General features: G+C 37.9%; 1 long non-coding RNA gene across 1 annotated transcript; it reads left to right on the forward strand.

Annotated features, from left to right (window-relative positions):
• Positions 1-261: 261 nt before the first annotated feature.
• LOC134756728 (uncharacterized) lies at positions 262-12,594 on the forward strand. Its single transcript, XR_010129831.1, has 3 exons — positions 262-495; positions 11,383-11,443; positions 12,425-12,594. It is a non-coding gene; the product is annotated as an uncharacterized lncRNA (long non-coding RNA).
• Positions 12,595-16,883: the final 4,289 nt, after the last annotated feature.

Raw genomic sequence — 16,883 nt, forward strand, 5'->3', positions numbered from 1 at the left:
AACTTCTGAGGAATAGATTTGTGCTAATGGACATTTGTGGATTTTAGCTCAGCTCATAAGGACATCAGTGCTGATCAAAACTGTAATGATAACCCCTTTATAAAAAAACAAAGTGAATTCCTTAGTTGTATAAATTCAAATTTGAAAAGGTTAGTCTTCAGTTAAGTCCCTTCATTGGCTTGGTTGCCGGGATATATTCAGTTGCCTAGCTAAGCATTATGAGAGTCCCAGGAATGAATACCCTAAGTTCCACCTATTTAGAACCATCTGAAGTTCTTCAAATATGCCAGATGATTATGGAGTATTTTGTTCCTGCTCCAGAAATGCTTTTGTTACCTCTTCTCACCAACCTGATGTTTATGGTTGCCTAGTCAACACCCACCTCTGCTTCTCCTACCCCAGAGATTGGTAACTGCAAAGACTTCCATCAAAGAACATGTATGACTTTATTAAAATGTTGGGTGGATAGATCTCTTTCCCAACCCCTAAAAGGAGGTATTATTTTTTAATTTCTGGATTATATTTCTTGTTTGTATGTATGATATGCTCTCACTTAATGATTGTCAAATAAAGGGTTGAATGAATGGATGGATAAATAAGTGAATGGGTGAATAGATAGACGAACCAATGAAAATACATTTTTTTTGTAGCATGTATGAAATGTAAATCAGGTTGGGGAGTGAATGGGGCAAAAAACAACATGATCTTTTTAGATTCCATAGTAATAAACTTGTCCAAATTTATTTTCCTACTAAATCCTTCATGATGCATGATTTTAGGGCCAAATGTTGTGCAATTTTCATACTTAAGGGATAAACGTATCCCAAAGGAAAGAGAAGAAAATATATACTTCACTCGTCCTGACTGCAAGGTATACACGTCACACAATAATATAGTTTTATCAGATAACACTATAAGATTTTATTAAAATCTACCAGATAAAGCTTACTCTAACTATGATCAAATCAGTTAATGCAGGAAGAAAAATAAATCAGTGCACCTTTAAAATCATTGTAGCTTCTAGGAAAGAGATGATCAATACAGTGAAATAAGAACAGCCTTAATGTACGTCAAACCCAGGTTCTCATTCCAACAGAAAACTCTCTAGCCATGTTTAAAACTATAACAGTGATCATGTATTTAGCACTCACCGTATACCAAACTGTTTTGATTGCTACAACATTCTCTGTAATCTTACAAACAGCCTTTTGATAACGGCATTGTTATGCCTATGCTCAGAGGAAAAGCAACTCGTCTCACACAGCACACTTGCTGAGCAATGAGGGAAGTGTGGTTTGAAATGGGAACCCCCTGAAAGCAGTGACTATGCTTTTAGTCTCAAAGCTGGGCTACTCCATGACTCTAGCAAAGTGACCTGACACCCGGCGCCATTTTTTCCTTATCTCTAAGGGAACTAAGAATCAGAAAATCTCTCCTAGACAGTCATTGTTTTCTGTTGTTTCTCTCCCGGAATGAAGACTGACCAAATTCACTCTCATAAAAATACCGTAACTAAAGATAGATATGCATTTTTGTCATATATGAAAACACTTGCAGAAGTGGTTGCATGCTCAGACAGTATGATCATTTGTTTACACAAGGACTGACATGGCTTTCACCTTGCTGTCAGGAAGATAAAAATCTTTATCTCACCCTTGCAATTACAATTTGATTCAGCCTGTTTCCTATTTGCTCAGAACCATGGCCTGGACCACATAAGACGTGTTAATGTGACAATCTGTTCAGGAGCAATGGCTTGTCAGAATGCTGTGGTTGGCATCAACCATGGGGATCATGGTTTTTGAAAACAGTAGCAATGATCTGGCTCTCATTACAAGTATATCTATCGTTTTATTCAATTAAAATATAAAACTCATTAATCACCATGTCTGAATTATGGTAACAGCTGTGAAAATTATTTCTCTGCCTCTGTTTCTATTTGAGTCTTTCTAATTCATTCACAATACTGTGGATAAAATAATATTTTAAATGAAATATGACCATTTCATGCCTCTTTAAAATTTGTGGAGACATCTTACTGACTTCAGATGAGTCTAAACTTCTCAGCATGACCTAAGGGTCCATCAAGACCTGCTTTTTAACCTGTTCTTTTACTGTTCTTACTGTACCCTAATGTCCAAGAATCTTGAAAGAGGTTCCTCGGCTTTGACCATGCTGTTCTGTCTCCCAAGAGTGCTTGCTCTGTACTCTCTGTGTGTGGCCAACTCCTACTCACCCTTCGGAACTCAGCTCATAGGTTGCCATTTCCAGACAGGCTCTTGTGCTGAAATCAGTCCGAGTTTTGTAGCTACCTCAGACTTTGCTGTAATTCAATATTACAAACAAGAATTGCGAGCTGGACAGAGATCTCTGACAGGGATATAAATATGAATAAGATCAATAGTCTGGGATTTAGAAAATAAGTCATCCAGTAGCGCAGAACATAATTTTAATATGCCAGTGAGGGACATGAGAGACTGAAGTAACACAGCTTGATATGCCTTTCCCAAAATACCATTAAATGGCTCTATAGGGACATCAAGAAAATGTCAAAGTACAATTTATGATTAAATAAAGAAAAAAGTCAATTAATTCAAGGTATTGAGCAGAGCAGATAAAGTAAAATGCAATATGTGTGGAAGAAAGTTCAATGCGTTAATTTGTTCTTAACTTTGGTTATCAGAATTTTGTCGATGTGTTCTTAAATTTTATTATTAGAGTAATATGGCTTTTGGATATACCATAGGAATTAGAGAAAACTACTTTAAAATCTAAACTAAAAAAAAAATAGTTGAAAAAAGCTAAAGGGGTAAGCTTCATCTGGTATTCAAAAAAGTCAGAAAAGTGCAAAGTTAAATAAGACTAGCACAACCATAAGACTGGATTTATAGAGAATAAACACCAAAAACAACCCCAAAATAGGCCTTGGTATGTAAGAACTTAATATAATAAAAATAGACTGTAAGATCAAATGTTTCAAGTAATTTAATGTTGGTTAGCATTTTGGAAAATATATATTTACATATTTATTTCATAGTAGAGACAAAATACATTTTACAAAAATTTAAGTATTAGAGAAAAAAATTCTCATGTCTAGTGTCTGGTAGATTAAATGTGCAGAAAACTAAAACATTGGTTACAGGGAAAAGCACCATTTAAAAAAAATGGTGGAATGTGTTAAAACGAGAAAAACTGTTGGAAACCACAGAGCAAGAAGGCTAACTCCACAACCAGAATTTCTCCTGAGCACTCCTACCGATCTCTAGTGGCCTAGGGCTCGCTTTTTTTTTTTTTCCTTCTCTTCCATTCATAGAGAAATATGCATAGAAACAACATTTGGGGACATGTTTTGCAAAATATTGTACCATAAATGTTTGCAGAAAACTGTATCCCCAAGTGTGACATAATCAGGAAGTAAATGCTAATCAAGACTTTGTGGTACAGGTCAAAATGAGAGACAACTGGGAAATAAAGTTTTCCATTCACAGTAAAATATGATTGCCCACAATTTGTGAAAAAATTTCAATGGGGACAAAATAGTCTTTTCAAAAAGCTGTGCGGAGTCAATTATATATATATGCAAAAGTAAAGTTAAAAATGAAATTGGACCCTTTAAAGCGGAATGTTCTTCAGCCTTAAAAGGAAGGAAAGTCTGAAGCATGCTTCAACATGGATGAATCTTGAAGACATGGTACTAATGGAAATAAGCCAGACTCAAAAGGATACACACTATACTATTCCACTTACATGAGGTGCATACAATAGTAAAACATATAAAAAGATAAAGTAGAATGATGGTTACCAGGGGCTGTGTGGGGAAGGAAAGGAGGAGTTGTTTTTGAACCGGTATGGAGTTTCAGTTTTGCAAATGAAAAGGTTCTGGAGCTCTGTTTTCCAACAATGTGAATATACTTAACACTACTGAACTGTACAGTTAAAAGTGACTAACATAATAAATTTTATGTTTTGTGTTTTCTACCATAATAAAAAATGCATTATGAATAACATTAGATGCTTGCCTCACATCATTTACAAAAATTGACTTAAAGTAAATTATAGAACTAAATGGAAGAGCTTACGGTATAAAATTTCCAGAAGGAAATGTAGGATTTTTTTTTTTTATGTTTAGGCAAAGAGTTCTCAGGCATGAAGTAAAAGTACCAACCATACAAGCAAAACATTGATGAATTCGACATTATTAAAAGTTAAAATGTTTACATTTCAAAATATACTCCTATGAAAATAAAAGTCAAGCCAAAGACTCAAAGCAAATACTTAAAAATCATCAACCTGATAAAGGGCTTTGCTCCAGAAAATATGAAGAACCTTTCAACTCAATAATAAGAAAAACAGCACATTTTTTAATGAGCCAAAGATTTAAAAGAAACTTCACCAAAAACAAAAAAAAAAGAAACAAAAAAACTAACATAAATAAACAAAAAAAACCATACAAACAGTTAATAAAAACCTAATGAGGACCCCAGCATCATGAGCTATTAGGAAAATGCAAATGAAAACCAGAATGTGATACCACAATTTTCCCACAGAGTGGCCACAATAAAAAAGACAATAGGGGTTGGCAAGACAAAATTGGGACTCTCATATATTGACTGTGGGGATGGAATTGGCATGGCCACTTGGAACACAGGCAATTTCTTTAAAAGTTAAACAGGCATTTACAATTAGACACAGCAATTTCCATGTATTATTGCCACCCTGCCAAAAAAAGGAAAGACTCCACCACCACCACCACCCATACTTTGGTTCAGATATGGAGGCTGATGATGCTACACACACAACAGAGGGTGGGAAAAGATGTGTTACTTACAAGCGAGGTTTCCAGGGAAGAGCAGGAGATGTCTCCCAAGCTTGTCCAAAAATGGTTTGAAAGAATGGGAAAGACCCTGGCTTGGGGTTTTACAGTGGTTCAAGCCTGAGGCCACTGTGTTCACTGCCTGAGGCCATGGGCTTCCCATGTATGCGAAGGGGCTTGTGTTGCTTGAATTTTCTGCTGGCATCAAAGAAAGGAACACTGAAGTTTTCTTATCAACTTGCCCAGTTGTGGGACACAAAGGGGAGAGGGGGGTGAGACTTAGAAGCTGTCAGTCAACAAACATCAAAAATGTAGTGACAGCTACCAAACACGGAGACACTGTTCATCTTTGCCTAACTCCAAGGTGTCAGGAAGACAATATGCCCCTGAAAGACACTTTGTTTAGAGATGGAAAAAAAAATCTAGGAAATGGCTCTGGAGTTGAGCAATACAGCCATTTTAGGATGGAAAGCAATTATGTTAGAAAATTTGGAGAGGGCATCTCTATTTTTCTTCAATGTGTTTTGGATCAGAGATCTGCATTTTAGAAAACACAAGGTTTTTTGTTTGTTTGTTTTTGTTGTTGTTGTTTTGTTTTTTTTTTTTAACTGGGGAAAGAACACCCTGTTCAAGAAATCGTTCTGGGAAAATTGGATAGGCACATGTAGAAGAATGAAACTGGATTCCTTTCACCATATACGAAAATTAACCCAAGATGGATTAAGCACTTACATCTGAGGCCTGAAACCATACAAATTCTAGAAGAAAACCTAGAAAAAAACTCTCCTGGACATTGGCCTAGGCAAAGAACTTATGACTGAGACCCCAAAAGCAAATGCAACAAAAACAAAAATAAATAAATGAGACCTAATTAAACCAAAATGCTTCTGCTCAGCAAAAGAAAAAAATCAGCAGACAGCCCAGGAGAGGAAGACCTCAAGCTATGTGAAGCCACAGGGGCTGCAGGTGGAAACAGCAGGAGCAGCAGGGCCATGGGAGGCCGCTTTACAGTAATAAGAGGGCGTGGTGCCTGGTTCCCATGGGATGTCATGACTGGATTTTTTTGAATAATTCTGCAGGCTGGCAGAGAGCTGAAGCCCTCTATACAGGGGCAAGCAGGGCGCAAACCTGACCCTCTTTGTGAGAATAATGGCTTGAGTAGGGGGCAGATCCACCGAAGCAAACTGAGGCGAGGGACTTGCGGTCAGGCCACGGGGAGGCCCTCCTGGTTTCCCCAGATGCCCCTGGTTTTAGCTTTTACACCACAATCAGACCAGATATGAAATCCTCATGAAAAATCAGCTGCGTTTCCACACATCGACTACAGCATTTAGAAAATACCACTGTTAAAATACGAAAGCATGCACAAGCAGAAGGATGCCACCGGTAGATTCAAACCTTTTGGAAAAAAATATGAGCCTTTATTCAAAGTAATTAAGTAAGACTCAAATCAATGTAGAAATGTGTTCGATTCATGGATTGAAGGACTCCTTGTAAAAACTTCAACTCTTCCCAAACCTTGTTTCAAGAATTCAGTTTTTCATGGAATTTGACAAGTACATTCTCAAATTATATAGAATTTCAAAAATTGCCAATATATTGTTGAGAAAGGAGCAGATGGAGAGAATCATTCTTCCTGACATTATTAGTTAATATAAATCTACAATATTTAGGATGGTATAGGCTGGTACTGACTGATATAAATAGATCAGAACAGAAAGAAGCAGAATAAATGGCCCTAAAATAATAAAAACCTGTATTTATGAAAAAACTAGTTTTATTGTACATAAGCCAGTACAAAACAGTCTTCAATAAATGGTGCTAGAGCAACTAATTCATATTTATTTTGTAAAGTAAAATATATACTTATTCTATGTACCTATCTCCCAAAAAAATTAAACCCACATGGATTACAGATTTGAATGCAAAGTCAAAAATTTAAAAAATGGTAGGAAAAAGTGGCAGAATATTTAGTTTCCCAAATGAAGAAAGGAGTTCATAAACAAGTCTGTGATGCCCAAACTAAAAGGAAAACAAATATTGTTAACTTGGTTTACATAAAATTAATAAATTATATTAAACAAAGGCACCATGAAGACATTAACCACTGGGAGAAGATATTTGCAAAACATATAACCCAAAAGAGTTCATAATATATAAACATGTTACATAAAAAACTGATAAAACCAATTAAAAAGGAGAAACGTGCACACGCGTGCACACACACACACACATTAGGAAAATGAGCAAAAAACATAAGCCATCATTGTACAGAAGGGAAAATAGAAATGTCCATAAAAATATGAAAATAAACGGGACCTTAGTCATCATAAACTTGAAAATTAAAGCCACAATGATTTAGCATTTCACATATGGTAATATAAAATGGTAAAATAATTTTGGACAGTAATTTAGCATTTCTTAAAAATGATGACATGCACACATGCTTTGACCAAGCACCTCTTCTCCCAGGCATGTGTCCTGGAACCTCCTGTTTAGGAGCACTAGATTAACATGAAGAGATTTGCGTCTGTTATGAGTTGTTGCCACCCAGCTCCGAGACCGCCATTCTTGACGCTGCTTTGTGATATGGAGATGGGCCCTGTGAACAGTTCTCCATCTGCTGTCTCAAAGTGAGGCTCTGTCTCTAGATAGAGCTAGGTGGGGCACTGTAAAACAGTCGCAGGGGAGAGGTGCTCCCTTTTTTTGGTGCTTTTGTGCTGCTTGTAGCATGGCAGCCAGCAAGTTGGTGTGCAAGGGGCTCAGTAGCATTAATCTCTGTGACTCTGATGGGCCAGCTGCATCCTGAAAACTTCTTGACTTCTTGGTGCACTAGACCAATGGACCGGCTCTACCCACGTCTTCCAGCAAGTCCCTTCTCCCAGCAGGTACTGCTCCTGCGCAGTAAAGCCTTCTCCAAAGACGCGGGGGTCTCGGCCTGTTTCTTCCTTGTTCCTCGTCTTCTGAGGTAGTTGCTGCTTTCTGTGTTTGCTACTTTTGTACTCCTTAGCATGCTCTTTCATTCCTTATAGTAGTTAAGAGTAGGTCTTACTAGTTAACAATTCTTCACATGAAATGTTCACACTACTGGCAATGTTTCTCTCCTGGTTGATACAGTGTTTATAGCAACATGTTTTATAATAGAAACATATTGAAAAGAATAAAGTATTCCTCAACATTAGAATATATAATTAAACTGCGCTATACATATGTAAAATGACGTATATAGCAATGAAAATGTAAAAACCACAACTATATACATAAACATAAGTGAAACTAAAATGTATCATATTTGGAAAACAAAGGCATGAAAAACTGAAGAGGATTCATATACATAAATGTTTTAAATGAGCAAAATAAACCAACATATTGTCTAAAGAATTATGCATATATTTTACAACCAAAGCTAATATTAACAGAATCCTAAGCAGAAAATTGATTATAATGGTTTAGCTGTTGGAGCAGAATGATGGATGTGATTGGTCGATACTACTAATATGATTCCGTTTCCTCAGCTGTGTAGAGCACATAGGACGCTTGTTTTAATATTGTGCTTTTGAAATGTGTGTGTGCGCAATATTTCATGTTTTTCTTTTAAATGTGTGTGAGCAGAGTGAGATTTCCTAAGCATAAAATCAAGAGTTGATATCATATGTTATAGTAGCAGCAAAGGAGACATTTAGATTTCTAAATGAACACTCGAATGTATTGCTGCAACTGTGACTGATAAGTTAATTGGTAAATAGATCAAAATTATAAACAACATAGAATGAATGTAAAGATAAGATCAATAAAATACAATACAATGACAAAATGATATTAATAGATGACTAATAAGCAAGTTCATCGTATTCTGTAATAAGCATAAAAGATGTACCAGTGCTAGGATTACATCAGTACTAACTGATGCAAAGTTACAGGTTTTCTTCTTTAGTTTTAACTGAGTGAGATGGTAGTGATGACGACCTGCAAGCATTTGGGCTATAGCTGTTTCAGCTGGATATGTATTACTACATCTTCCTCTGACTCTCATTTGTTAATAATTACCAGGAATTTTTAAAACCTCCTGATTTTAGCTCCAGTAAGTCTATTTGTTAAAGTCATGATTCTCGTGCAAGTACTTAGACATAAGAAGCTTACCAGCCCAAACAGGAAACCCCCACAAGCTGTGACCCATATGTCTCGATAAAGTAACAATGGTATATCCATATAAACGAATAGTGCAATTGCTTAAAATGTTGTTGATTAAAAAATACTTAATGGTGTGGAAAATAACTATAATACAATGTTAATACAGCAATGTATATAGCACTTTATGACACACATATTTGCTCATATATAATTAAAAATAAGATATTTGTCTAAATGTTACTTGTCTTGATTTTAAGTGAAAAGATTTGATATGACATTTTTCTCTCTTTCTCGCTTGTTTGTGTCATTATCTCTAATGGTTTTTGTATTTTCTAAATCTCCTTACTTTCAGCTTTCACCATTTAGACAATTGTCGGGGGACAGGGAAGAAGGAAAGTATAAATAATGCCAGCATCAACATAATTATTTTTGTCAAAGCTTCCTTATATTAAACTACTGTAAAACTTGTATTTTGTTCATCATGAGTACATACAAATGTCCGGTTTAGTATAGAAAGATGAACAAGTGAGGGATCGGACAGACACACACATCTTTCACCTGGGCATGCAGAATGTTTGCCTGAATGGGAATTACTAAATTTCAAATAATTGCACTGAAGAATCAAGTAATTTTCCTTTTCCCATCTTACTTTCTTTTGAAACATTTAGTCTCTCAATGATGGGTTCGATTTACACATACAGCCAAATAAAGACATTCTGGAGTGAAGGTTCTCTGGGCAGAAGTCAGAACCTGTTTCTGTGTTGCTCAGATTTCTGCAGTGTCTTCATGCCTGACCAGTCCTTCCTGTTTTTTAAGCATGCATGTTCAGCTTTGCAGGAAGTAGAGCAGCAGGGGCTCTGCAGTGATTGCTACATGGGTCTTTTTTCCAACTGAACTGTTTCACAGCTCCTTTACCTTAAAAATGAATGCTAATATGAGCCATGCTTCACAGGAGCCATGGAATTGGAGATCGGTGGTAGCTCCTGGCTTTCTGGCAGCCCAGATGATTTTCATTGCTGCAGGGAACCTCAAGGGTCACCCCTGTGCAGTGGTTCCAAATCTGACTAATGATCAGAGACCCTGAGGAGACAGGACCCCCGGCTAGAGAACTGGATGGGTGATTCCCATGCTCAGCCAGCTGTGAGAACCATTTGGGGAAGTTTCTGCTTCTTCTGTTGGACAAACTTGGGAGTACCCAGATATAGTGGCAGGGCTGGGGCAAGGTGGATTGCCAGTAGGTTGTGATTTTAAGTTTCTGGTGCAGAGGTGGCATAGACACTGGTGGTGTGGCTGCAGCCAGGTAGAGCCCTGGCTTTTAGCTTTCAGCCACAGCAATTAGGCCATTGGGGTGGGAGTGGAGGCTGAGGAGAGAGCATTTGGGCTTCCAAGGCTGAACCTAGAGGCAACAAATCTGTACACCTAATGCCTTTTAACAGCCTTTGATAAATGTCTTTTCTGCTGGAGGTAGACAGAGAGGTTTTGTCACAGCGGGGAATCATGACTAATAAACACACTGGTGAAATCCTCTGCATTTATAGTAATGGAGCCCAAGGAGTATTACTGTTGTGGGATTGTTTTTCCTCATTCCCAAAGAGCAAATTTTAAAAAATCCATCCAGAGAACAGGAATACAGAAACTTTTATTTTCTCTCTCTTCCCTTGCCCCCACCCCCAACACGCGCGCACACACACACACACACACACACACACACACACACACACACCAGCATTACATTCAGGGTCCATTTAGACACTGGAGACAAACTCTGCTAAACCATATCACATAGAGAAATAATGTTTGTGCAGAGGAGTCAGCTTCTATTACTGTGGTATTCTTTCTCAGGTCAAGTGGCTGGCCATTTCCTATCCTATTTCACTCAACATAAGGGCTCTTTAAATCTGTTTCAAGGCCAGCAAAGGGGATGAGTGAGAAAGACAGAGGCAGGACTCACGGGAGCTCTCTCTTCAGGCTTTTAAGCTTCAGCTGTGTGAGGTTCATTCACGAGGGGCACAGCAGCCCTGAACTTCTGCACCCTGGCCCAGGTACGAATTACCCAAAGAGACTGCTCCTCAGACCAACCATAAAGCTAAAGATACATTCAGAAGATGAATGAAATTGGCCATAAAATTTCCAGACTCTTCAGACGCAAAAAATCTGAGAGATGAGCAGCTCAGAATTTACACTCTGTTTTCTACCTAACTGGCTGTGGGCAAACCACTTATCCCTATATTTTATCTCTTGTTTCTTCTACATTTTTTTTCTTTTAGTTAGGAGACAGGTAAGATGTCAAGCTCCAACATTCCACAGTATTTTATATTTAGAATTATATATTCTAGCAGAAGATTTATTTTGTAAATTTCTATATTTAGAATTTGATCTTGGATTAGAAATCCCTTGGGTACTGATAGAAAATAAAATCCAATCCTTTCATTTTCCAGGTAGCAACTGCCTCATCTTTTCCATCTATGGAGTGTGGAATATGTGCCCTACTTCATTCAGGTGTGAAGATAAAATGAGATAATAAATATCTGATGGTTGGAAACAAGTAAGGTGTCAATGAATGTTGATTTTATTATAACCAAGAATAATTAAAATATTTTGAGCTGCTTCCTATAGCTGGTCATTTGCCTGCAATTTTTAGTGTGCTCATTAGTTTATAAAGCAATTTCTGGATGGAAGGGAGGGATGTGGTAATTGTGTTTAAGTACATAGGAGATTTTAACTTAAGAGAAAGTTTGTAAAGGAGCCACAGAAACGGTACTGTAGACAGAAGATAGCCAAGCAGAGAGAGTTATGGAAAAGGAATAGGTAGGACCCTTCTTCAGGGAACATGTATATTGCTTCAGTCACTCCAGGACTAATGAGGAGCCAAAAACTCTCTAGAGCGAAGCTGAAGTAAATTACAGATATAAATTAGAATATGTTAAATAGTCTAGCAACAGCAAATGAAGGTTACCTGCTGGTATTAGGTCACATAACACTCCCTTATTTACTGCTGGTGCTAGTCCCCATTGGCATGGTAGAGGCCAGGACTTCTGCACCTGAACCTTTTCCTCCTCCTTAAAAAATGAGTCGGTCCAGTACATAAACCAATCGACTTAAAATTTACATAGTTACTAAAAAGATCTGAGAATGTTTAGACTTGTATTAGTTTTTAAGTGAAGTTGGTTTCTCATTTCTTAAAACAGTCCAGAGACTTGAGGCAATAAATGACTCTCAGCTTCTCCTATTCATGAGTCCATCTTGTCACACTTATCTCATGAGAAAAAAACTAGAAAGAGGCAGAAATGAGAAAAAATGACTTCCTCGGGCAATTCGAAGGCAGAGAAATTGTTTGAGAATTATCCTCATTATCTTCCTGACCACCTCACATACCCTGTAGGTGGAAAGATTTAATTCTTCACTACTTCTTAGACTGATGGGACTGAAGTGTAATGTTTCTTGTTCAAAGTCATAGTTCACTGGATGTTTTTCAAACAGGAATGTTGGACAAACCGGCTATTTAGAGAGTGAAGGGGAGGAACTTCCGAGAGCAACCGGCCCCCAAGAGAAACCCAGGGACTCCTGCCCTTCAGCAGCTTTGTCCGTGTGCTGCTCACACCAAAAAGCACTCCAGGGTGACCTGCACCAAAAATGCACTGCAGTAGTCTGGGCACAGTGGATCACGCCTGTAATCCCAGCTCTTTGGGAGGCCAAGGTAGGTGGATCATCTGAAGTCAGGAGTTCGAGACCAGCCTGGCCAACATGATGAAATCCTGTCTCTATTAAAAATACCAAAATTATCCCAGCGTGGTGGCAGACACTTGTAATTCCAGCTACTTGGGAGGCTGAAGCATGAGAATCTCTTGAACCCAGGAGGCAGGGGTTGCAGTGAGTCAAGATCGTGCCACTACATTCCAGCCTGGGCAACAGAGTGAGACTCTGTCTTAAAAAAAAAAAAAAAAAAAAAAAAAGCATTGCAGTTTGCAGTTTGGTGTGGTGTAAGGAACAATTTGCACGTCCTGTCCAAACTGCCTGTCTGCCTCTGCCCTCGGAGATGCTTCCTTCTGTTCTATATCCAGGTTATTATTCACTGCAAGTTACATCTGTAAGATAAATAGAAGAGAAGCACACACCATTAAATAAATGTCTATTTTTAAACAGTAATACACCAAAAGTAGTATGTATGCTTTCTGTATATTTTCTAATGAAGGATCTCAGGAAGGCTTGTGTGGGATTCTAATCCAAAAGGTGACTGACAATTAAACAATGGCCATATGCCTGCACACAAATGTTTACTCGTCAGTCACTCTTAGTTCCTGTAAGAGCGTTCTCACATGTATGTGAGCCGTATGGGATCAGTTCTTCTTGACCAACTTGCAGCAGAAGATTTCAATGAGTGCATGTTTAGTTTTACTTTAATTTACTCTTTCATTCATCACTCATTCATTCCTGCATCGACCAAATAACCATAGATTCCTCTGTGCACTGAGTAATTTGCATGGTTCTGAGGATTTGATTATGAATTGTAGTCTCTACCTATTCAGAAGAGAGGAAAGTATACTAAATGCAGTAGAATATGATTTTTTCAGCAATAATAAATAAAACAAGTGTATCACAAGATATTCTGTGATTCCTATGAAGAGTAACTTTCTTTGAATAGGAAAGAGGAAGCAGGGAACTCCTGGCCGAGGGAGTAGCTTGTGCAGAGTCACAGAAAAAAGGAGACCCACTGGGGAGCACATTCATGAGATGCATGAACATTGAAGGACTTTATAAGATTTAGTATAAAATTCTTTTTCTCTGGGCTTTTACATTCTTTGTAGTATAACATGCTACTATTCATTTCCTGAACATCTATTCATCATATTTAAAATGTGTTTAAATAACTTACAGCATTAGTGTATTTGGGAGTAATAGTCTAGTACCTCTTTAGATAAGTAGAATTTTGCAAAACTAAGATTATAATCAATGAATAACGCTGACTGTCATTTTCTTTTCTAAGAATCAAACTGAACCATGTGCCCAAGTCGACCCCCAGAGTGGCTTAGCAAGGAAAACCTTATTTGAGTCCAGTTGCAGACTCCTTGGTTGGCTGCCCCAACATCCATTCCCAATCCCCTTGTTTCTGATACCCAAACAGAGGGCCTGCCAAGCTAAGTACACATTCCCCAGGCATCCATTGAGGGAGGTACTGGTGGTAATGATGGTGATAGGGCTACAAAACATTGATTTGCTGACTAAATCAACAAAAATTAGGCAAATCACCTCCAACCTCTTTCCCCATTCCTCCTACTTCCTAGTGTGAATATTAATTAACAACATGACATCAATATAGGCTGTCCTATCTTGCAACAGTGATGGAAAGGACAAGAGAGCTGCAAAGCCATCTGTTTTGAAATTCCAAAGCTGGTAGCTGCAGGCACGTCCCCGGAATTCTCGCTTTGTGAGAAGTAGACATATTTGTGTATAAGTCACATTAATTTGGGTTTCTGTTCCTTGTATTCAAATGCAGTATTAACCAGTATTTATTCTTCATTTATAAGAATACCTCTATTACACACCATAGACCATTGTAATAATTTTATGCAGAACAGAGCAGAAGTGGTATTCCAAAACTGAACTGGCACCACCTTCTCTGTGACAGTACATTTTAGGTCACTTTTCTGAAGTTCTGACTGTCACTCTTTTATCTGAGTTCCTACTGGAAACCTATCACCACTTCCTCTCCAGTCTACCCTCATTTTAGCCATGTTCTTGTTCTTAGGAACATAGCTGTCTCACTAGAGATCCTATCACAATTCTGTGTATACAGTAAGTGTCATGTCCCTGTGATTAAACAGATGAAATAGATGTTTGTTCTCTTGGGAAGAAGAGCAACATTTTGAATTGAAGCTGGATTTTATTGCTTTTATTTATTCTGGTAATAGTTTGTTAAATCTGTATGGTGGTACGTAATGGTACCCAAACTACTTCCTTTGTTCTATTAAATTTTAGCAATATTTATTGATTGATTGCTTACTGTGTGTTAGCCAATGGGAGTTACAAAAATAGAAATGATGTAGCTTCTTTTTTTTTTTTTTAATTATACTTTAAGTTTTAGGGTACATGTGCACAATGTGCAGGTTAGTTACATATGTATACATGTGCCATGCTGGTGCGCTGCACCCACTAACTCGTCATCTAGCATTAGGTATATCTCCCGATGCTATCCTTCCCCCCTCCCCCCACCCCACAACAGTCCCCAGAGTGTGATATTCCCCTTCCTGTGTTCATGTGATCTCATTGTTCAATTCCCACCTATGAGTGAGAATATGCGGTGTTTGGCTTTTTGTTCTTGCGATAGTTTACTGAGAATGATGATTTCCAATTTCAGCCATGTCCCTACAAAGGACATAAACTCATCATTTTTTATGGCTGTATAGTATTCCATGGTGTATATGTGCCACATTTTCTTAATCCTGTCTATCATTGTTGAACATTTGGGTTGGTTCCAAGTCTTTGCTATTGTGAATAATGCCACAATAAACATATGTGTGCATGTGTCTTTATAGCAGCATGATTTATAGTCCTTTGGGTATATACCCAGTAATGGGATGGCTGGGTCAAATGGTATTTCTAGTTCTAGATCCCTGAGGAATCGCCACACTGACTTCCACAATGGTTGAACTAGTTTACAGTCCCACCAACAGTGTAAAAGTGTTCCTATTTCTCCACATCCTCTCCAGCACCTGTTGTTTCCTGACTTTTTAATGATTGCCATTCTAACTGGTGTGAGATGGTATCTCATTGTGGTTTTGATTTGCATTTCTCTGATGGCCAGTGATGATGAGCATTTTTTCATGTGTCTTTTGGCTGCATAAATGTCTTCTTTTGAGAAGTGTCTGTTCATGTCCTTTGCCCACATTTTGATGGGGTTGTTTGTTTTTTTCTTGTAAATTTGTTTGAGTTCATTGTAGATTCTGGATATTAGCCCTTTGTCAGATGAGTAGGTTGTGAAAATTTTCTCCCATTTTGTAGGTTGCCTGTTCACTCTGATGGTAGTTTCTTTTGCTGTGCAGAAGCTCTTTAGTTTAATTAGATCCCATTTGTCAATTTTGTCTTTTCTTGCCATTGCTTTTGGTGTTTTAGACATGAAGTCCTTGCCCATGCCTATGTCCTGAATGGTAATGCCTAGGTTTTCTTCTAGGGTTTTTATGGTTTTAGGTCTAACGTTTAAGTCTTTAATCCATCTTGAATTGATTTTCGTATAAGGTGTAAGGAAGGGATCCAGTTTCAGCTTTCTACATATGGCTAGCCAGTTTTCCCAGCACCATTTATTAAATAGGGAATCCTTTCCCCATGGCTTGTTTTTCTCAGGTTTGTCAAAGATCAGATAGTTGTAGATATGCGGCATTATTTCTGAGGGCTCTGTTCTGTTCCATTGATCTATATCTCTGTTTTGGTACCAGTACCATGCTGTTTTGGTTACTGTAGCCTTGTAGTATAGTTTGAAGTCAGGTAGTGTGATGCCTCCAGCTTTGTTCTTTTGGCTTAGGATTGACTTGGCGATGTGGGCTCTTTTTTGGTTCCATATGAACTTTAAAGTAGTTTTTTCCAATTCTGTGAAGAAAGTCATTGGTAGCTTGATGGGGATGGCATTGAATCTGTAAATTACCTTGGGCAGTATGGCCATTTTCACGATATTGATTCTTCCTACCCATGAGCATGGAATGTTCTTCCATTTGTTTGTATCCTCTTTTATTTCCTTGAGCAGTGGTTTGTAGTTCTCCTTGAAGAGGTCCTTCACATCCCTTGTAAGTTGGATTCCTAGGTATTTTATTCTCTTTGAAGCAATTGTGAATGGGAGTTCACTCATGATTTGACTCTCTGTTTGTCTGTTGTTGGTGTATAAGAATGCTTGTGATTTTTGTACATTGATTTTGTATCCTGAGACTTTGCTGAAGTTGCTTATCAGCTT

Source organism: Gorilla gorilla, chromosome 12, assembly GCF_029281585.2.
Source record: "Gorilla gorilla gorilla isolate KB3781 chromosome 12, NHGRI_mGorGor1-v2.1_pri, whole genome shotgun sequence".
Taxonomy (NCBI): domain Eukaryota; kingdom Metazoa; phylum Chordata; class Mammalia; order Primates; family Hominidae; genus Gorilla; species Gorilla gorilla.